This window comes from Pygoscelis adeliae, unplaced genomic scaffold, assembly GCF_000699105.1.
Source record: "Pygoscelis adeliae isolate BGI_AS28 unplaced genomic scaffold, ASM69910v1 Scaffold113, whole genome shotgun sequence".
Lineage (NCBI taxonomy): Eukaryota > Metazoa > Chordata > Aves > Sphenisciformes > Spheniscidae > Pygoscelis > Pygoscelis adeliae.
The window spans coordinates 7,340,749-7,364,518 of record NW_008825108.1 but is presented as its reverse complement, the minus strand read 5'-3'; positions in this window follow the sequence as shown (position 1 = coordinate 7,364,518).

Sequence of the window (23,770 nt, the reverse complement as noted above, 5' to 3'; positions counted from 1 at the left end):
GTGTCATCATTAGAAGTGTTTTCAAATATCTGACCAAGAAAAACATCCTTCTTGCTGCAACTGAAGCCCATTTCTTCTTGTCTAACTGGCGTACTTTACACTTACCTTCCTAAAAGAATATCTTTTTTTTTCTCCCGTATCTCAAATATCTCAAGGTTATTTTTAAATTCTTATCCTCTCCCCCAGTGTTCTAACAGTCTGTCCTCAAATGGTGTTTTCTGCAAATTTACTAAGCTGTTTCATCATCCAAGATGTGAGCAAATGCATTGAATAGTACCAGAACCAAAGAGGCCCCTGTCCAAACCTACTGCATACCTCTGTACAGTCTGTCAGTGAACTATCAATTACCATTTTCCAGACATGGTTATACAATGAACTTGGCTAATCATGCCATGTATTGCTTTCAGGATCTCCAGTAACTTCACTGTCACTCCAGGGAGGTGACTCAAGTAAAGACTCATCACCAACCTTCAGGGTCACTCCCCCTCCCTCACAAACTCCTCACACTTTTGCTGCTTTCCACACTTCCTCCCGTCCGTCACCTCCCTGCCGGAGTCATCACAACAACAGGAGGGTAGTTATTGCCACTGCCGCTCTGAGGAGCAGCTACCAGACGGGGCAGCCACACATGGAAGACCCTACGGCACTGGGCAGGGGAACTCAGGCAAGTTCTCAGTCCTACATTTTGTCTAGGGAAGAACCTGGTAGTCCTGGAGAAAGAATTAAGAATGGAGTAAGCTTTTACACTTTCACCCCAGGAATCTGACTCTGGGACCCTATGGTGAAACACCCAAAAGAAGAACTTAAGCAAAACCAGACCAGAGACAGCAAATGCTGAATGAGGAGAAAATAATGCTGAAATTTTTCCTTGTCCACAAAGCATATTAAAAAGCCACAGAAGCACAGCAGAAATAAGGCCTCTAAAGGCAACATTATAAAACTGTACCCTTCATTTTACCCATGGCTCAGAGTTTAGGCAGCCTGGGGCTAGAAGTGCATGGCGTTCTTGTCCAAGTTTTAAGTAATCATCACGGTGCATTTGCCATTTTTCCTAGGGCTGACCAAAAAGATCCAGTTGAAACTGCCCACATCTTTTTTAAACTGCTTTTAATTCTTCATTCGGTGAAGCCAAGGTTTTACTCATAGTCCCTTAGCTCAAAAAAGGGAAGCAATAGAGGAAGAGCAAAGAAGTATAATCTTATGATTTATGAAGATGGCTGGTCCTCTATGTATTCCCAAAATCTCTTTTACTTGCCTATTATGCATAGACTGGTTTCTTACTGGCCTCCTAAAAGACGTACGTTTCAATAAGGAATTTGAGCAAAGGGAACAGCGGCCTTAGTAACTACTTAAGGCAATAGCTGCAATAATCTTCTCAGAAAAGATAATATACATACATATAACTTGATTAATATTCTGCAGCATAATGTATTACTTTTAGAATGACTTCTTACGTGAATAGCTGAGCATCCTCTAACATTCAAAGTGGTTTTGTGCTAAAAGCAGTGTGCAAGGCAAATAGCATGACCTTGTAGAGCACAATCCAGTTACAGGGTGTACTGCTGTGAAATGCATGCAATTTCAACAGTCACCTGAGCAAACCTGTCCCATATGGGTAAAGTTGTACGCCTAAGGCATTTGCTGGTGTAGTCCCATAGCTGCAGCCACTGCGGAAGGTGTTTTATAGCCTGTCTTTCCAACAGAATTATCAAGCTTTTCCAAGAATAAAATACTACAAACACTGTGCCTTTGCTATCAAATTTGGGGTAACAAAATAATGTTTCTCTGAGGCATAATGTGAGGATAATCGTATGCTGGGAGTGCCTTCCTCAAGCACAAAGTCATTCTTTCTCCTGATTAGGGGCCCATTCAGAAATGACTGGTTTTCAGTGACTCAAGAACCAGACAAATGCATCCCTCATACCCAAACATACTCTTCAGGTGTATTTCTGTGTATTTCTTTTTTCCTATGTTCCTCTTCAGGCAACATGATTTTACAAAGGGTAAGCACATCCAGACTAGTGTTAAGCTGGTTAGCAAGCATAACAAAAAGTAGTGGCATGGGCAAATGACTACTGTGCGTGCCCAGGCTGCTTGTACTCCAGTTGCTAGCCTGCGCTGTCATATCTTTGCTGCTGCTGTTACCAGCATGAAGTTTATTAAAATTAACACAGGTAGCTCATACGTATGTCAAATCTGCCTTGAGCAAATATTTATAGTCTGTGTAGACATATCCAGTTCAAAAGACAAAAAAAGTGGAACAAATGTCTATAAAGACGCACTTTTCCTACTCTTTTTTCTTTTTTGCATATTAGCAAAATAAGCTTCCTTTGTGGAAGTTCTTATTATAGTCTTACTTAGAATAGACTGGCAAGAGACAGGCTGAGTCATATTGGGTTTGATCTCCCTTATATGGCAGCAAACCAGGAGTCACTCTGCTGAAGTTCATTGGGATAAAACTAGGCTAAGTGGGATCAGAACCAGGCTCACAAACTTGTGCGAGGGTGTTATAAGGTGCTGCTGGTGATACATGTATTTTGGAGTTAACCCTCACCTAATTCATCACCATCACAGTGACAATAACAGTTCTCGGAACAGGAGTCCAAATCCACACGGAAGTGTACATGGCAAAATGATCTACACCCTGGGAAACAGGTTTTGCTTCAGCATATGATGTATGAGAGTCTCTCAAACACACACTTGATACTTGCATCCCATAATGGTAATGGGACTAAAAGCATAAGTAAGGGTTACAAGATAATCCCTGACATAATTTTACTAATGCCTTACACTCATTTTTTTCCGACCCTCTAGGCTGTCATATAACTAAGTATTAAAAACTACCGGGGGATTCCTTGTGATTTAGCTCTAAAAGCTGATTCATGAATCTTGTGATCTGACTACCTGAAAAGGCCGGTCGTTCCCTGACACGTAAGCAACATTATAACAACAGTAAACAGCAAATCATCTCATCTTCAGAGAATTCCTGAGCATTTATTATTGCTCAATTGCTATAAGTTTTGTTAGCGAAGACTGTACCAACTACTTTCCACGGTGTATTCATTTCCAACCATTTTTATTGCAGTCCCTGCTGTTCTTCTTCATTATTTTTATCCTCTATGGGCCGTGCACCACTTTGCTGAATCCAATGTCTTTTTCTTAAAAGCCGGTTTTCCTTTCTAAGTTGTTAATTTTTTTTCTGCCGGCTTTGATGTCTTTCTTCAGTTTCCCAGCGCATCTTCAGAACTCCAATTCATTCCAGGCTTTTATTTCTGTTGATGCCTGCTCTTTAATTTACTACTACATATACCAGCAATTTACAACTGTCTGATTTCTTTAATTTGAATTTTTCACACAATAATAAGTAAGACACTAAGTCGATGTAGCGCTATCAACCTAAGGTGAAAAAAAGAAGAAAAAGGGAACGTACCAAACAACATCTTCAGTTGCTTTATGATCCTAAGCCTTCATGGCATTTTTGGTCTTCTAATCTAAAGGTAGGGACAAAGATATGCAAATTACAAACAACAACAAAAGGAACCCTGAAGGGAAGTCCAGTGTATTTGAAAACATAATTGAGTTTAGCAATGAAGCTAATATACTCACTTTTTTCCAAAAGGTATTCTAAATTTCAAGCCAAAATGCCCAAGGCCATTCGAAACTTGCTTTCAAGAATTGTTTGAAGGTGAACTACTCTATCGGGACAAAAACCCCAGCCCAGCCATGCAGCGCTTGCACAGAGCCAGCATTACACCCTTCATGGGGGTTACAAAATGGGGAGAAAGCATAGAGGAGAAGGAGGAGAAAAAAGTAGAGGATGGAGGAAGGAAGAAACAAAGGCTTACAGAATTATCCTGTGGCTTCTTAGGTGCCCTCCAGAATACAGTCTACATCCCACTGTTCCCCCTTTAGCTCACTACAGGGCACAAAAGTAGAATTTCTCTGTGCTTTGTAGATCACCTTTAAGACCTTGCTCTCCTGAAATTAAATTCCTTGTAAAGCTCTGACATACAGAATCGTTCTGCTTGGATCACAAGGAACAGGCTTATATTTTGTGTTGATGTAAACTATAAAGGCAGCGTTTTCTGTATGTGGTTAAAACAAAGAATAGAGAATTTAGCGTGCCTAAATTCACAACAAGAAAACCTGAACATAATTCTAAAGGAAAAAAAAGTCAGACACCATTCTCTTTGTCATGTTCATAAAATCATCATTTCTGTGTGATTCCTTTTAAGTTCAAAGCACTGGTGGTTTTAGTAAATGAGACAAGGGGGAAATGGTGAAAACAGTTTCCCTGAGGAAAACCATTCCCCAGTTCTTAAAAAGTTTAAACATATCGAAACCTTAGGGAGATGAAAGCATTTTCCATTGCATTTGTGCCTTTCTTCTCGTTTTTTTTAAATTATTTTTACAGAACATAGCACAGCGAGAAAGAAAGGAACAGATCATTCAGATCCATTAACCAGCTCTTGCTTTGGCTGACACAAGTCACTTCCTTCTCACAATGTTTTGAAAGGTTTCCCACCATTTTCAGTGGTGTGGCATGGTACCTCTTGCTGTCCTCACACTGGGCCCTCATTCAGCTGTTTCAGGGCTTTGTAGGCATTTTGTGCCTGGTGTGTTGAGTACGGAAGAAAATTCAGCACAAAAAAGAGCTAAGAAGAGTAGTTTCAGTTATGTCCCAGATTTTTTTTAATATATTTCCATCTGAAAGACCCAGGAAATCTTTATATATAGCAATAGACTCACAAATAGCAGGCAGTAAGGGACCTTGGGAGTTCCCCTAGTCCATCCCATTACCCGCAGTAGGATGGACCATACCTATGCCACTTCTCACAGATGCTTCTCCAGCTTCCTCTTACGGATCTCTGGAACTTAGAGGTCTGCTTCCTAGGACACATACTCTAGTCCTTCACTATCCTTACCATTAAAAACCTTCACTAATACCCAAACTGCATGTTGCACTTGCATTATCCCCCTTAGCACATTTTTTCTGGTCTTATCCGACATGAACGCAGAGGTCAGACAATTTCCTGTCCTCTCCCTGGCAGGCCTCAATGTGTCTGAAAAAACACGTTTGAAGGCTGACATCATGTCACTCCTCTCTCTTCATTTCTCCACAGAGAATAAACTCAGTTCCTCCCGCCTTTCCTCAGAGTCTGTGCCCTCATGATTTTTTCTTGAGTTCTGATCATTCTTGTTGCTTTTCTCATGAAACTCTGCCATTAGTCCCCTGTCTTCTGAAGTGGGATATCCAAAAATGGATTCTGTATGGAGGAGAAAAAGATCCCACCCTTGTCAGACCCTGCCTCTGCAACTCAGTATGGAATATCCATATGGAAAAACTTCATCAGCCACAGCAGAAACAAATAGTATTTAAGGGTCTATTAAGCTCAGCTTTCAGGAAATTGCAATTTGGCCTCATTGTGTCATTTGCAAGCATTAATAGGCATTAAGGCTAGTACCACATACACTAGTATAAGTGAATACGCATCCAGAGGGAAGAAAAGTTATAGGTGCTCTTGGATCCAGACGTGGAGTTCCCCTAACTGCCATGTAAGGGCCTCCACCACAGCATCCCGCTACTAAAGGTCATCTGCCTTCCTCACACACGAAAAAAAGAGATGCAGAAAATCTGCGATGAGACGGAGAAAGTGCTGACCTGCTGTAACTCAGATCGATTTTGTTGGTACAAAATGATGCTTGGATAGCAGGATCATTCTTTCCTTCTTTTACAAAACTCAATCCGGCTCATACTCAGTTAGTATAAAGTTTGCTGGAGACTAACTTTCAGAGTTAATCTCCCGAGAGACTGGTCAGTAGCTTTAATAACAAGAAACCTTGTGCTGTGTAGCTGCCTGGGGCTTCTCTTGTGTAGTATTTAGGATTCCATTCAAGAGCAGTTCCCCTTTGTCTGCTGCCTTCATAAATAATGGATACATCTTGCATTAGAGATTAGCAAAGATTGTTAAGCTTCCTTTTTTGCATGTGTAAGATTTGGTAGCTTTTGAAATATTGATATAATTGTGTAATTTGGTGCACCTATTATATTTTTAAGCAAGAATTAAAAAAAAAAAGACAAAGAAGAGGAAAATGATGGTAAAACTAAAAAAGCAGACCTTTGACACTCAAAACCATTAGAAGACATGATTCTTCCATTATTAAGTGTATGGAAAAATAGTTGCATTACTAACTTTTGTAATATTCTTTTAAGAAGACGCTACAGAGATTGCTGTAGGTTTCAAAGCAATTGTGGTAGGAGGTCGTGTAAAGCCTTCAAGAAATGCTGCCTTCAAGAAATGCTGCCAAGGTACTGCACCATCTAAAAGGAAGAACACAGTGCTAGAAACTTCAAATCTGATTGAGAATAGACAAAGGAAGACAAATTTTCAAAGTCCTCTTTACTCATTTCACTGATTTTTTTTTTAATGTAATACTTTACAATTACATTTTTTATCTGAAAAGCCTTTCATGTTTAGCCTTGGTATTCCTTTTGGAGAAAAACACAGATAATTCACTGCATGTTTTGGTAGGAACCATCTTTATCAAGACTGGTGACTTCTGTTTTTTCTTTTGTGTGCGTGCTACCGAGTTTAACTGTCTAAGCAGTGACATTGTACTTGCTGTTGTGGTTCTTTGTATGCAATGAAGTCCTATTTCCAGCTCTCTGGCCCATCCCTTCCACATATCCCGCAGACAGGACTCTTAAGTGCAGCTTATTACAGGGACAAGTTAACCGGTAATTTCATTGTGCTCCGTGGCTAGCATCCTGAAATGCAGGCTGCCTAGCCAAAAAAGGGTGGACAAAAACTGAAGGATTGCATTAAATAACCATAAAAGTTACAGGGTCTGATAATACATACAGTTACGGCAAAATCATTGCTTTCATGCTGTGGCCAACTTGCCGTTATCCAGAGCCATGGGAGAGGAGGAGAGGAATAAAGGCCTGAAATAACCTAGCTAATGGAAAATTGCAGTCGATATCGTAGTGAGCAACTTGGTGCCAAGGCACTTGAATGGTTTGCAGAAAAGTCAGCCAGGATGGCTAGCGCCACATTAGTGCTAATATGCCCTTCTGGAGCATGTCGATTCCTTCAGGACCACACAAGTGTGGCCTTTTGTCCACACTTCACATTTTTTAGCTGGCTGAGGAGCACGGTGCAGTTGTATTCAGGGCTCTGCAGGATTTAGCTCAGGTCCAGCTGGATTTAATACCTCAATCTCAGTGCCAGGCTTGCTAAACTGAGGCTGGCTTTGTGCAAAGCCACCTTGAACCATGGGGTGCTTGGACACCCAAGTTGCCTCTGTGCAGAGCAAGCTTCAGTCTGGCAGGATTAAATAGTTCAGTCTTCGATGTACAAAACTGGCTGAGCTTCCTCAGAGACAAACTTACTCTAGATATGGTATGGCTGTCTATGCAACACTGTCGAAACTACCAAGCCTGGCCAGATCCAAACTGCCTCTGTAATCATAATATAATTTACCCTGAAACTACAGATCACTGAGAATGGACTGCTTTCAAGACAGATCATGAGAGACACAAAAGATAAGAGATTTACTCAAAGTCTCATTGCATGTCAGTAAGAAGCCCACAGCTGCTAACTATCGTCTCAACTGTTTCCCAAACTTTAGGTCTTAGTCCAGGCTACTTTGTGAAAACCAGGCTGGAGTCCCTGTCCTTACCTTCCCCAACCACAGGGACCGGTCGGGTGAGGAACTCCTAACTTGTGAAATGGAAACTTCAAAACTGATCATTCAGCAGACAGAGAGCAGAAATAACAGGACTGAGTTAACGGGACTGAAAGATTCAGCTTTCATGACCGCACAGGGATACCACAAAAACAATCAAGAAAACGAAGCTATTTGGAAGTTGGAAAGCAGGGGACAGGTACTCTATACCCAAACGGATTAGCTAAGGCATGACTGACTAGAATTACATGTGCTTTTTTAAATTACATATTTAGCAGTGCTAGGGATGTGAAGAGAGCAGGAGAGACTGACCACATTGTTTTCTTTTGACTCCGAGGCAGACTGTTTGGACTGGAAGCGGATCAGAACTTGCAACAGGCTCTTCACTCTTCTAAGATTCATCAGGTTACACACAATGTATCCAAAAGTGGCTTAGCCTCTCCTCACATCATAAATATGTTATGGAAGGAGAATGGGAAAATGCATAGAGAAATGACAATATGTGGAACTTTCCTCTCTTTTGCTTTTCCTCTTGGTGACCTCTATTCATCTTCCTCTATGAGTTATCATTTGATTCCTCTCTTCCCCCAACTTTTCCTATGAAGAAATGTGAAATAACTCACAGAAATCTTTAAAAACATAGAAACAGGGACACCAAGTCAGGGAACATCAGCACAGCCCAGTATCCCATCTCTAACAGTGGGCAGCAGTAAATGCCTAGAAAAGAATTTAGGAACAGAACAAGTGCATGATGTTGTTCCCAGAATATCTATCAAGCACACAGCAATTTGTGGTTCAGAGGATTCCTGAACCAGACATGGTGATTTTGCATTTAATAGCCCCCAGTGGATTCATCTTTCATTAAGTTGTCTAGTCACTCTGGAACCCATGCTAATTTTACTCATCTACAGCATTTTGTGGTGAGGGGAGAAAAGAAGGCTCTGGGGAGATCTTATTGTGGCCTTCCAATACTTAAAGGGGGCTTATAAGAAAGATGGGGACAAACTTTTTAGTAGGGCCTGTTGCAATAGGACAAGGGGTAATGGTTTTAAATTCAAAAAGGGTAGATTTAGCCTAGATATAAGGGAGCCATCTTTTTACGATCAGGGTGGTGAAACACTGGAACATGTTTCCCAGAGAGGTGGTGGATGCCCCATCCCTGGAAACATTCACAGTCAGGTTGGACGGGGCTCTGAGCAACCTGATCTAGTTGAAGATGTCCCTGCCCACGGCAGGGGGGTTGGACTAGATGACCTTTAAAGGTCCCTTCCAACCCAAACTATTCTATGATTCTATGATATTCAGCATTCTGTCGTCCCCCCCCTGTTGTTGCTTAAGGTCCTTGGTTTTGATATTTGATGGCGATATTTCAGGAAATAGTTCACGAATTGACAAAATAGGGTTGATCTTTGACCTTGAGATGAAGAGAGGAGATGTGATGCTCCTTCAGAAGATCAGAAAAATGGACCTCTACCTTTAAAGAAACAAAAAACCCCACAACTGAGCACAGCAGTAGCATATGTTTTTACACAGTGAAAGTACTTGAGTCTGGTTTCAGGTGCAAGCCTTTCATCTTGCACAGTTGAACCCATTAGAAGAGTTCTCAAGAAGTAATCTAAACTTGGCTGCATAACAGAACTGTACAGATGTATTGTTTTTTGATAAGTATTGACTGAATTTATGCTGCAGTGTGGCTAGACAGACTGACTCCCATGGAGTTTCATAAGCAGCATCTTCTGTTTTCCACCATTCCTTCTTGCCAAAGGAGACAGTTCCCTGTGCAATTCCTCAGAGCGTTCAAAGGAATTCACAACAGAAGCATGAAGTCTATTGTATACTGAGAAAAAACAGATCCTTTGTGCCATAAGGTAATGGAGCATATCTAAAATAATACAGTACAAGCATTAAACTCAGCAAGAAAAATTCTGTTCTGTTGCCACCAGCTTATTGACAGAAAATGAAGCTGAAATATTTGGCCAAGCATACTTACGTATTTTCTTCACGCCTGGTTGTTGCGTTCAAACAAAGGCCTTCTCTTTTCCACACAATATAAATGCTCCTTGTTCGAATCTAGAGTTCATAACTTAAGAATTCATTCCTAGCGAAATTGTTTTATTGTTGTTACTAGTGCTACTGAGAAGAAGAAGGAAAAAAAGTGTTACTAAAGCATTTAGGATTCTGTATTATATTAATACAGACAGAAAGAAGGGAAATACTAAAGCAGTGAGAAGACTTTGGACAGCCTGGACAGCCTCTGCACCCTGCTGGCATGCCCAGTTTGACCTGACATTTGCTTTTGCAGTTCAGGGAGGGCGAGATCTGCTTTCTGATTCCCTCTGAGGACACCAAGGGCCCAGAACCAGTGAGATGGTGAACAGCAGTGGTGTAAGCAGGCTATGGTCCAGCAGGCCAGATTTTGCAAAGGAAGGGTGGGCAACTAGACCACAGGGCTGCCATTCAACTGAGTGACTGCTTCTCAGCAAGGCAATGTGTGGTGGGAGCTGCAAGCAGCCACAGGGCCACAGCAGTGCGGAGGGAGAACCAGAACCTCCAGTGTCTGTTGCTGTGAAGCCCACACTGAAAGGAGGAGAGAAAATGCCTTCCATTGTCGCACCCCCAAGCATCCCACCTGTGCTCCTGCACCCTCAGATTGAGCGCATAAAGATTTTGCCTTGAGGAACAGACATAGGTTGTTCTTCAGCCACTACTGTGTCGTGCTGTGCCGTTTGCTGTAAACTTACATTCAAAACAGAGCTGGACTTTTGAACTGGAGGCCCCTGGGGAGGAAGAGCTATGTACCATTACTAAATTTAGACGCTTCTAAAGTGAAAAATGGTAGAATGTTTTGCAAATAGCAAACTTTTCAGGATGCGGTGCACAAGACTTGTTCCACACAGCCTGGCTGCTACGAACAGATGATTGGAAATCGGGCAATCATTAATCTCCTTCTGGAAAGACATATAGATTCCTGAACTGTTCACAGATGACTTCAGATACATCCAGAATTAAAGGCCCGATTTTTCTTCCTGGCTCCAGTCACACAGAACGTTTCACACTAGCACTTCTGCCTAGGAATCGCTGTTCCCCGAGGAGACATTTGAATCCTCTGCAGAAACAGATGAGTCTATGTAAAAGCTGCCGCATTTCCTGACAATATTTGGGAAGGGTGTTTTTACCCTATATTTGGCTTTTTTTTTGAGAGAGAGAGAGGCTTTATAGGTATCATCAAAATTAATAATGCAGTATGTCAGATAATTGTGGCCTTTATCACCTTCAGCTCAGTTCAGAGTATTTACTTATACTTCAGATATAACTCACTTTTCTGTACATCTTCAAAGTCGTTGTTCCGACAGCAACATACAGCCACCTCCTTGAATAAGTTGTTATTATTTCTTAATATTGGGACACATAGTGTTAATTAGGATGCCTTACTACTTTGTGTCTTGCCGTGGCATATTTACAAAGATCTGTAAGAAATCTGGCGTTGGATTTCTTGACTCTTCTGAGAAAGCTCATCCGCTGCACTGCATCACAACATCTGCTTCATGTAAGCTCCTTGTAAGTTCACTGGGACACAGCATAACAAGTAGCAACTAGAGGTTAGCTTGGCTGGTGGAGGCAAGCGAAGGTTCATCTGCAGAACCTTTCTGACAAGCACCGCGGTCACTACAAGTGATCTGTGTATTTCCATGGATATTCAAAACCGTGAGTCCCAAGTGGCTCTTGGGATCTACAACCTGGAATAGATAAAGAGGAACAGAAAAAGCCCAGAGCTATGCTTCCTCCTTTAGTTTTTATTCATTAACAATAGAGAAGCCAGATGCAGTGAAATAAAATGTGTGTACTTAGACAAGAATGCTTTACTATTTAGAAAACAGAATTATTTAATAACAAGAGGTAAAATCCTATAAAAATTAGCATTTTGCCTCTCTGACGTGGAAGATATGATGCAGACTGGTGGTTCAGAGTAAAACTGGGATAATACAGTTGCATGAATTAGGAGACAATATAATTTAAGAGAAAACGTAATTCTATTGCAACACCATCTCTTGGTTTAAGTTGCACAGCAGGACAAGGGTTTCCTAAGACAAATTTGATAACCACCATGGACATTTTTTTCTTCTTTTAGTTGCCTAGTTACAGAGTTTGTAAGCATATATTACAAGGTTAGCCCATTTGCAAGGTATCCTAAATATGTTAGGCCTGAAACTATAGACTTGGCAATGTACCAGAGACCCAAAGGTTTCTTACAGGAGACTCTGATATGCATCAGTTTCCAACAAAACCTACAGATTAAAATAATTTTTGGCTTACAAAAAGATCCAGGCGAGACCCAGACGGACAATGATCCAGTGTTTCTCCATGGATTAGTCATTAGGCTTCTTTGCGATTCAATCCAACTGATATCTGTAATGTGCAAAACAAAAGTATATTTCCTTCATTTCCACAAAGAATTTTAAGATCTACAAACAGAAGTGTTGTATTAACAGAGCTAAGTACTATTATCCTAAGTAACTCCATTGCTGTGGCTTAAATTGATATATCTATATTCTGTGAGTCATAGATTTGCTCTCTTTTTAGTAGTAGTTTATATAGTTTTTGGTTTTTTAAATTATTTTCAATATTTTCTGATTTCATGCTCTAGAATTTGCAAGGATTCACTTTCCTCAGGACTCCGGTCTAGAACCTAAATTGCCATGGTATCTGCCTCTCTCCTGTGTGGTCGCAAAGGTAACCTTGAAACTGTGATGGCATCATCAACCAGTGCAGTAATGTCTTCCTGAGGCTGCAAACAGTCTGAATCTAGCACAATAAACTGCCTGTTCATATTCCAGGTGACCATGCATACGCTGTGATTCTGTGGCTAGGGTATAAAATTTGTCTAAGAAAAAACAGGCAGTGCTTTTTTACATAAAATATTTCACCTTCTCCAACCTCTTCTCTCCAACAATTTGTTTCCTCTTTTTCTGCCCTACCATGACCTCTCTGAATCTGCCCTTTTTTCAACCCTCTAGGAGCAAATTAATTGGATTAAGCAGCTCCTCCTTCAACCATCACGAAAGGAAGTAGAGTGTTAGAGATCCCGTCTGCAGCTCTTCAGGCAGAAAGCCATGCGTGCAGGAGGCAGAACCAGGCAGCCCAAGGACCAGCTGGGAAGCTGGGACCAGCCCAGTCCCAGCACGGAGCTGCTGAAGCCGCCTAAAAGCAACCTCTTTCCTTGAACAAATGGAAGGGAAAGAAGGTGCTGAATAAACATCAGCCGAGCCAAGGCCCAAGGAGCAGAGCCTAGCCAAATGAGAGGTGTAATGTAATAAACTCTTCCTCTCATATAACCTTTGTTGAGAAAAATTACCAGTTAGTTTCACTGTCAACTTCAGCAACAGTCAGCTGTCAATTAGCCATCACTGATTATCCATCCTGCTCTTGCTAACTCCTAAGACAGGTCTGGAAACAGTACGGGCCCTTCACGGGGAACTGTGCCTGCCTGGTGGGCATAATGCTAGCTCACTGTTTTTTTCTTACTATATGTCTTTACAGCCTAATTTATATATGTTTCGTATTGCTCATTTTTTTTTCTTCAAGCCGAGTGTTCACCTCTGTCTTCCCTGCCTGCATTTTGCTAGATAATTAGCAGCTGTGTGAACCATACTTATGGGATGAAGATGGGCACGGAGAGCTGGGAGCAAAGATTACGGCCCCATTCTTTCACCTTAGAAACAGCATTTTGTTTCAGAAGAGCCCATGAATGTTGCCATGGCACTTGGGGATTGTTTTTGTGTGCTGGGTTCCACTGTGTGGCGACTTACATAGAGCTTCTTTTAATTTCTTGACATTTTCAGTGATGTGGCTAAACTATAAATTCTTGGATCCCTGAACTTTGCTCCTATTTTGTGGTTTGAGCTCCTTTTATTGACTGATAATGATTTTATAAGAGAATTGTTTCACTCATTAGCAGTGCAGTGGCTGCTGGAAGTCTGTGGCCAGCATAGATTACTTAATCCAAGCTGGCCAGATATTTAAATCAACCATGCATTTTAGCTGTTTCAAATGAAGACTATTTTCATTGAGCTGCTTTCTATTAATTTTCACTGCCCTCTGACAGCTGCTGCATCAGGATTTCCTTTCTGCAATTAGTTATTGCAAATTTGTATATATGAACCGTTTTTAAATACAAAAGGTATCTGACACTGGTGCTGTTTGCACTGCCAAAGCGATTAGCCCAGCAGGAAAATAAGTGTAGCAGGGAGAATAGAGGGGACCTTACAGAAGTGAGCTCCTGCCATATGAAATTACATTTGACGTAGTGAAAGGCCTCAGAGCCACACAGCGATCATGCAGTGTGCAACGTCCCCCCCCAGCCATGTAAAGCCGTGGCCCACCACAACCAACCAACACTCCCTGGGGGCAGCTCCCTCATGCTCTCCTGGACCCCTCTGTCACGAAGTCAACTCTGCTGCCATGTATTTAGCAGCACAGATATACCATAGGTTGCAACGAGAAGTTGACACGAAATGCTAGTTGCACTTGAAGAAGTGAGGCTGCCAGGCTAGGCTATCCATCAGAGCTCTCTCTACCGAGACACCTCCAATGGACAAGTCATTCACCATCCTCCAGCATAGCAAATGGGCAGCTTTTCCACTGGCAGTGACAGCTTAACCAGGTCTCGACATTTCTTTCAGCCACTCATTTCTGCCCCCACAAGACTCCCTCAGCAGGTCAGCAAAACTCTGTGTGGCCACTCTGTGACCACCAGAGCAAATGACCAACGTGGACTAACAAGAGTTCTCCTGGATTTCCCAACAGAATTCACTGCGCCCCCCCAACAACAGCTTCACCAGCACCAGTCATACAACAGTGCAGAGGAGCGAGAAGGCAAGGAGACAAAAAGAGCTGCAATTTAATTAAAGCCATTGCTGACAGCAGAGGAAACATCTGCGGAGCCACCGTGTCCACACAGACTGCAGAATGACCAAGCCTCCCCTGGTACTTGTCTCTGCTAACTACAGACAGAGCCTGGGAAACCTCCTCAGGCTGAACACCTATCTTTGAGATGGTTATAGTCAGATTAAAAAACCCCACCCAAAACATCTCTAGGTCTTTGGTGTGAAAGCACCACATCCTGATATCTTGTTTGCTAACCATTTTTCAGGCTATCAGACACTTCATTTCTGATCATGCACCTATCTTGGTCCCCCCTCACTACCTACTCTTTTTTTCTCCCCATCCTTTCAAATTGCATTTTGACCTTTTCATTTGCTCTTGCTTCTGTTGTACTTCTTTTCCCCTTTCTTTCATGATTTTTATCTTTTTTTTTTCCTCCTCTGGTTTCAGCTTTATGTTTCCGTACTTTGTTTTCAGTGCGCCGCTGCCTCGTGGGTTGTCACAGTAACACCTCATATGTAATTAGCTCCTGTGCTCTTCGTCGTACTGTCGGGTAGAGATCTAATTGGCCTCTCAGTTCCCCTGCTACAGCTCCATGGCCAGGCCAAAGAGAGCCTTGGTCGTCCCTTCCCTTTCGTGCTGATGTAGGCCCAGAGCCAGCCAGCTCCCCGCTTTGGTAGCTCATCAAAAATCTGCATTCCTCAAAACCTGATTTGGAGCTGGCAAGTCCGAAGCCGAGCATCAGCAGTCGGATGAGCACGTGATTTCTGGCTGGTGTCACTGACTTTGGGGAGTTGTACGCGCCAGAACCACCCTTGGGCCCTCAGCACCAAAACCTCCAAAAGATGGAAATAGAAATAATTCTAAGAATTGAAGCGAGGGGTGGCTGGGAAGGAAGGGGGGAGGAGGAACAGACATGCTCCTCGGTGTTTGCCAAGAGACAGCTTGCTGTTCAATCTGGTTTATAACCATTAGCTTATAAAGAGGTACTTCTCAGCTCTGCTGTGCAATAACACCGAAGAGTCAATGCTCTCCAAGTTGTGAAGTGCCCATGCACAGCCTGTTGTAACCAAATAGTGCATTTGATACGTTTCCCCCAGGTATTGCCAGACATAAATATCCCAGATTGTTTAGTTCCATTAAAGAAAGCAATTACACTGTCTTCATTCAGCTGGACTGGCAGGCCAGCGCCACTGTAAAGGAAATTCATCTCCAGGATCTGCAAATGACAGAGCTGGCTCCCCTGTACAATAAAGCTTACTGCAGCAGCATTAGCTGCAGTACCTTTTGTTACATTCTGCTTACACTGTACAATATTGGGTAACTTGATATGTCTCCAAGTGACAATTAAATTTAAGTCCAGAAGAAAGCTCATTGTCATCTTTTGTGAAAACATTACGAGAGAATTTTAGACCCCTGTGTCACTTGACATAAATCAGCTCGGTATATAAAAAGCTACTGAACTACCCTCAGACCCCGTAAGGGCTATAATTTTCACATAATTTTGGTGTGATTATTGTTCAGCCATTTATGTGTGACTATGATAAACATACTCCCTTGGAATTAGTCCATTTAAAAACACGTTTCCATGATCAGCCTGCCCTTCTTAGCCCTTCTTGACCCCCACTTGGTAATTTCTTCTGTCATTTTAATCATGTTTTATCATTACAAGGCTTCTTAATAGGACAGTCTAGCCTTCCCTTCTCACTGCATGAAACGCTGCTGCTGGAGCTTGATTTGCATGACCTAAATGATTTCTGCAATCACTGCTCTCCAGTTGTTTGTCCTGGAGGGACAGTGAAGGATTATACTGTTTTAAAAGCATTTCTATTTAGCAAATACCTCATTTGCAATAAGACATCAGCATTTACCACATTCATAATGCAGCTTGTCCTGCTAATAAATTTCATTTCTGCTTCAATTTCCTTGCTTCACAGAAGACCAGAGACAAAGATTGCATAATTGAGATCCAAGAGCAGGTAATAATTCCTTACCCATTAGCCCTCCAACTGCAGAGCTGTAAGCTCTTTCAAAACAGTTAATCAGCAGCTTGCACCATCCATCCTATCGCAAGGACCCCACATGAATACCTCCATATCCGCCTGCATAAAAAGGGAGGAAGACCACTCTGCTGAAGCTTTGAAGTTCTGTTCCTCATGCTACTGTTCCTTTCTGCCTCAGTTTCCCTTCATTTAAAAATAAAAAAAAAATTAAAAGGAGGCTTTTAGCACCACAAATACTTTGAAACTAAAGATGATATCTCTGTTTGAGGGACTGAGGCAATCAATATGAGTCTCATTACGGAGTTAAATCACTCCTAGTTCAAGCCCATTTTTGGGGATGTGGAACAGAAAAACTGTGAGGTGAGGTGAGGCGAGGTGAAGGGATGGTGTTCAAGCCTTCTCCAGCTGCTCTCCAAGATGGGCTATTCTCAGTACCAACAGCTAATGGAGGTAATACTTGCTAGGCCAGGAGCTATTAAGCTCATTTCCTTTGCTGCCACTACACAGATGCACAGAGGAAGAGTTAGGTGAGAGGAGGAAGGGTCTGAAGTTTCCCCATCACATCGCAGCTACGCAATACAAGAGGCACAATTTTCTTCATAACAGTAAGCTAAACGAAAGTTTGAGCTGATTAATGACCACGGCAGAAAAAGAACCAATAGTGAAAGCATTTATAAGTCACTGTACACTTTCCAGTCTGGCAAAGGATTCTTCAACAAAGTACTGCATGCAGTGGTTCTGTTAAAGGGAGGCATTCATCTTGCGTTATTGATTTTGTTTATTCATACAGGTCTCCACTATAACCACCAATATCATATCAAAAGCAGCAATAATGGATTTCCACATCTTTTTGAAATAGCCTATGTCTTTCTTAAAGCAGGATATATCTCTCTGCCACGTTTCTGTAATGCCTAGGACATTGATATCGGACCTATTAAGACCTCATCATGGTAGAAGGAGTAATTATTTTATAATCCTTGTAAGAACAATATAAGTCAATATAATAGTTTGGTTGGCTTCTATATGTAGACGATGCAACAGCATCCAGCTCCATAGTTCTTTTCATAAAACAGGTCCATTTCTGACAAAGGGAAACATTTGTTTCTTTGGGGAAACATTTTTTTTTTCCATCTGTCGTTGAATCCGAAACAGCGTTTCCCTCAAGACCACCAGCAACCCAGAATATTGCTGCTCGGAGCAGAGCGCGCTGTCCTCCGCACTGCAGGCCTACCTTTGTAGGGGATAAAAAAGCAGCTGAGCCAGCGGACACTTGTTGAATTCTGAGCATCCTCCATCACCCACCACGAGTGGTGAGGGCAGCTCGGCTGCTGGCTGCAGCAGGAGCCATACAGAAGACGTATTAACAGAATAGACCATAAGGCATCTTGTCAGGTTACACAAACACTCACACACAAGTACACACACGCGCACACAAAGCAATAATAATGGCCCAAGAGAGATAAAAGCAATTTATAAGGTTTCCATCTTGCAGTGGCACAGCAAGTTAAGAGACAGACAACTCCCCAAAAGGTGGCAAATGGCCGTAACTGGAAGTCTCACTATTAGCAGTCTGTTTCTCTGCTAAATTTGGATTAAAGGAAGAATCACAAAATCTGTTGCTGGAAAGAGCAGAATCCCCTATAGAGCCAATAACACTCTCAGAGCAGGTGAGGCTCGCAGTGAATTGATACAGCTCATGCAACATCAGGCAATATGAGGTGTCATTTACAAAAAACAAATATTTGGCAGATAACTTTGGGTCTGTTGGCTGAAGCAGAAAAAGCAATCAATACATGTTGGCAATATTTACCCACTTACAGTACTGCCAAATCTGAATTTGCGGGAATGTATTGGCTGTTTTGAACTGATCTTTGACTTTGTCTCTTCACAGATGAATGTGGACTGAAACTAGAATAATCACATTACCAAGAAAGAGATACGAATGCACAGGGTCACCCCTATTATTTGTTCTTGCCGTAAGAGCCACTGCTGAAAAAATCAGGTCAGATGATACAATTTCCAAAGGGATTAAGTGAGGTAAATCAGATTGATAACTGAATATGAGTCTGAAAAAATTCACTGTGTCAGACTTGATCACTCTTCTACCTGGAATAAATCCTAGATTTTTTAAAAATTGGAACAGAAATTTTGGATTTTAAAAGAATGAGCCCACATCTGGTACATTATCTGTTTCCAGCTCTCTCACTCTCCCTTCCTCTCTCCCTTCAGGCAGTGGCGTTCAGATGCACCCCCTCAGAAATACAGACTGAGACACCAAGAGTTATATGACGTGCTGCAAGTGGACAGTAAAGAACACCTACAAGATAGAAACGCATCCTATGGCAATAAAAACTAGGACAAACATGAATTCTGCTTATTTAATTTGATTCATGATTGCTATTACAATCCAAGTGCTATGAAAATTTCACTGAAAAACAATAATAATTTCAAATACCAGGTCCTAATTAAGAGCAGCAGAAATGTCCCACTAAGTCAAAGTAATGATCCATCTTATCCAGTATTCTGTCTTCAATGCGGGCAGTGGAAGATGTTGTTCATGGAGAACATGTGAGTCTAGACACCTTCTGCGGTCCATTCTTCCCCATGTCCCAACAAGCAGAATTGCTGTTTGAGGGATGTTAGATGGTGCGTTGCTGCCTAGTGCTGTTAGCACATTTACTGACTTTTTATGTGCAAATTTGCCTCATCTTTTTTTGTCCTGGTGATAGCATCTGCCTCCCCAGCCTCCCGTATCACTCGTGTAACACAACAAAGCCTTTCCACTCTCCATCCATGTCTTCGCAAGGAGGCCCCGGCTGACTCAAAGAGACAGACCTTGGGCCTCAAATGCCAACATGTGGTCCCCTTCCTGGAACACAACGTCTTCCTTCTAGTTCTGCAGAAGTCAAGGAATAGTTTGAAACTGAAGAGCTGGTTTCTGTGGGAAAGCAAAGGCAGGAGAGGAAAGTTAGCCATTTGCAAGTTTCCAACAGAAACAGGGCTCTCCTATGGTCATACAGAATTTTAAAACAATTAAGCAACAAGCCTGAGACATGGAATAAATCAAAGGAAAAACTAACTATTGTTTGAGGGCTTTTGCTAGCATTTCTAATTGTGGAAAGAAATGAGAAAACTGTCAAGTGGAATCTCTTTGATACAACTGCATTAAAGGATAATTTCCATTCCCCGGATGCATGATCTAACTCCTAATGAAAGGTGTGTCCTGAAGGACAGAATTTGGCCTTATGTGAATCTAATGAACCCAACATCTTTAGCAGGCTTCTCAAATACTCCTTTGTTCTGCAAAGTGCTTTACTGTACTGTTTACATGAAAGAAGCTGTACAAAAAAATGAGTCAGATTAAATGCTCTAGGGCCAGATTTCATCTGACCTTCCCGTGATACCCTAGTAAAAAATTAAAGGAAGGTCTTGTACAGGCAGTATTTCTTTTTACTGCATGAAGCAGCGGGTCTGCTCCCTCACTGAGAAGGAAACAAGGACTCGGGTCTAACTTCTGTCTGCACCAGAGGAGATACTGAAAAGTTGAGACCATCTGCATATTTCCCCTACATAGCACAGCTAGGTAAGAATAGTGCCCAAGGTGTAGCCTTACCTTTCAAGAATATCTAGCTTATAAAAGGATTGTGGTTTTCCCTGCGTCTGCAGGGTGGAGCTGCTTGCAGACTGTGGGGCTGAAAGGCATATAGGGAAGGTTGATGTAACTGTACAAAGCTGGAAAAAAATTAAAAAGAAAATGAAGCTTTTAATGAATCACAAAGCTATACTGTCCCAAGCAGGTGATGAATTCTGAATAATTGAGAGTTTCATTTCTCTTACAATGCAGATGTATTTATTTTTAAAATTTCCTGCAGTTGTACTGATATCACCTTATACTCCATCTACTTCTTAATGACAAATCTGCTTAGATGCCTGGAGGACTAAGTTCAAGATAAACAGAACAACAGGCACCAGGCCTAGGAGGACCTGTAGTTGGCATGTAGCACTCTGGAAGAACTGCTGCTAGGTATGAGCTCTGTTCAACAGCAGTGCAAAACAGTTTGGGAGAATGACAGTAAGACACACTTTGGAGGTGCTGTACAATCCCTGGGGAATGAAAAGTATTTTGGAGGTGATTTTTAATTTATTGGCAGAACTCTTTAAATGTGCGTGGTAAAGAAGGAGATATGTTTTCTGCAGCTCAGTTAATAAATTAAGGTTCTGATTTATGTGGACCCTCATTACGAAGGACTGTTAACCTGTAGATATGGCCAGACTCTACTTAGTGGCAAACCTGATGGGGACTGAAGTTAGAGCTCTGTGTCCCCCACTCCTCACGATCACTAACAGCCAGCTTTAAAGCAGCTTTAAAACTACTGACTGTATCTCAGCAGCAGAGCAGCACAACCATAAGGCCAGGCAGAAGGACATGCTGTTGCACAGCACACTGTGTAGCTGCTGGGTCTGATCTGGTTGGGCTACCTCAGCTGGCTCACGCCCTTGCACCTGGCCTTGGAGCCCCAGCCTGGGAAACCCCCACTGTGCCTTCTGCTTTTCTGGGCACTGAGAAAGGCAACAAGATGGACCTCCATGGCCTCGTGACCCTCACAGCAAAGTCTCTGGACACACAGCCCACACATTGCCCTGGTCCTCCCTGGAGAGGTCCTGGTATGATCTCTAGCCGGACAGCAGGGGCGAGGCTCTCACCAGCCTGATCTCGCAGTGAGCACAACTTCTCTACAAGTGAGGGATGGACGTGTAGCACTAAATCCTGGGACCGCTTCAGGCACCTGATCTGGTGCCTTCTCACTTGGCCACTGAGACTTACTAACATTTAAAAGTCCAAAAAAGACTACAGTGCCAGATGGGGATCAGTAGATTGCCTCCAAATTTTGGCTTTGCCCCTCCCCATAACTCTGTATCTTGCATGGTGTTTCTACTGACAACTAACAGAAATGCAGGCACCTATCTCAACTCTCCCATATATTAGAAGCCACCACTATTTGTTCGCGAACGCTTTCCCATGCCTTTCAGTTGAGAAAACCACATGAGAAGCCATATATGATATCCAGTTTAGACACGAAGGGTCACAGATTTTTTTTCTGAGAACTACTGTGAAAAATCTTTGTGAAATAAATGCAGTATAATGCAATGAGGTAGATGACACTAAGCTGTTTGCTTTACAAGATGGTTGTGCGGTATGAAAGGAAACACGAGTACAAGAACCAGAAAAGAACAGAAAAGAAATAGTGAAAATCTAATATGCAAAAAACATTCAGGAATTGGAAAGAAGGAAATCTGTACAAAGAGGTAGACTGGGAATCTTGCAGGACTCGAACAGCAACAGTAATATGATGAAGTGCTACAAATAAGAGATGGAACCAAGGAATTTAAAGGGAAAAGATATAGCCTGAGAAGCAAGAGAGAGAAACTGATTTCTTTGTCTTTTCCTATGACTTGTCTTCATGCTGATAAAACTGCAACTATTTAATGCACAGCATTAGTGGCAAACCTTACTCTGAGCTTTCAAGTATTTTCAGACATGTAGTCAGATTTCAGCTGAACAACAGTTGAACAACTTCCAACACATACACAGACAACAGGTCCATAAATGAGTATCAAAAGCACCAGGTACCCTCCAACACCCCCAATACAACAGTTCTGGATGCTGGGCGTATATGCGAGGAATGAACCACAGAAAGTGTCAGGGCTCACTTGCTCTTCTACCTGTACAATGTCTCCTGTCTGGGCCAAAGGCAGCATACAGGACCAGATCGTTGGTCTGACCTCATAGGGTATTTCTTATGTGCTTGCGCTCTTAAATCCTTTCAGAAATGTTGTATTAGATGACCAGGTAAACTTCAATTTAAGCTCACAACCCCACTCTCTCTGCTGTAGTGTCCTACGCTATAAATGTACTAAGGGCATTCAGGAAAGCTTCTGTCGCACTTGGGCAAAAGATTTGCAGGATGGCCACAACAGGCCACATCATTGCCAAGTTTTCTTCTGGTCCAGAGGAATGCTTTCAGCAGATCAACATCTCGGACTGATCGTAGGGAAAACCTTGTGGGCACAATACAGAACATGTGGACTTGAGAAACCCAGAAGAAATATTAGATTACTGTGACAGGACAGGAGAAAGGGATAAAGTTGTCATTACTTGAAATCATAACAGCCAGTTTCTTGTGCCCCTTTTGGCTATCAATATAAATCTGAAAATTCCTGCTCTGCTCAGAAGAGCTGCTGGTTAATATATATGCATTTTTCCTATAGGACTTTTTCCTTAGTGTTGCTGAGTATCTTTGATTCTCATGTTAATACTTTATCAGCCAGTAGGAAAGGAGCCGGCACCATTTTACACTTGGCCCACAGGTTCCAGTGTGAGTAAAGGGTACTCATCATCGCCTACCATTGCACCCAGTAATTATCTTTGCGATAATTAGCATATGCATCCTGGAGATCTCCATCAAGACTCTTCTTTCTATTGTAGACTATAACTATTAGGTTGGATCTCTGGCTGTATGAACTGGCATAGCACCCTTAATTAATATTTTTTCCTCTCCCTCTGAGCTGGGAGGAAGCCTTAGGAATAGATGTTGTTAAGGGATATTCAAGGCAGCTGTGAGCTGAAGATTTGAGTCTCTTAAAATCTGATTATGCATTCCTTGTGCACTCAGAGCTCTGAAAGTTTTAGCTTGGTCATAAATATGAGATCAGACCCTTGACTTCTTTAAATGGAGGAATGTGTGTTGCATAGAATGCAGGTATCGTTAAACTGCTAAACTTTGCACTGATAGCAACATTTTTCTAAAGACTGAACAAATTATTTTCAGACCTTAAAACCTCACAGCCAATATTTATGATGCAAAAGTGCTTGGTCTGCTGTCCTTCTCATTTTAATCAGTAAAATTATAATGGATTACTTTGTATCATTTAAACAAGTTCACATATTGTCATCTTGCAGCCAAAATACCAGCGGCACTTCATGGATCTATCGCAGCTTGAGGACAGCTGAGGTTATTATTATTATCATCCCTCTTTCTCTGTTTGTTGTAGCTATGGCCTGTTTCGTGTCTGCTGCTGAAACACGGCTACAGCCTATTGTGGCAGCGGATCTGTGTGCAACCTGGGGAGCCGGCAGCGGGAACAGGGAAGTCGTGTCCCCACTTCCTTTCAGTGATAAAAGCCTCAGGATAAAA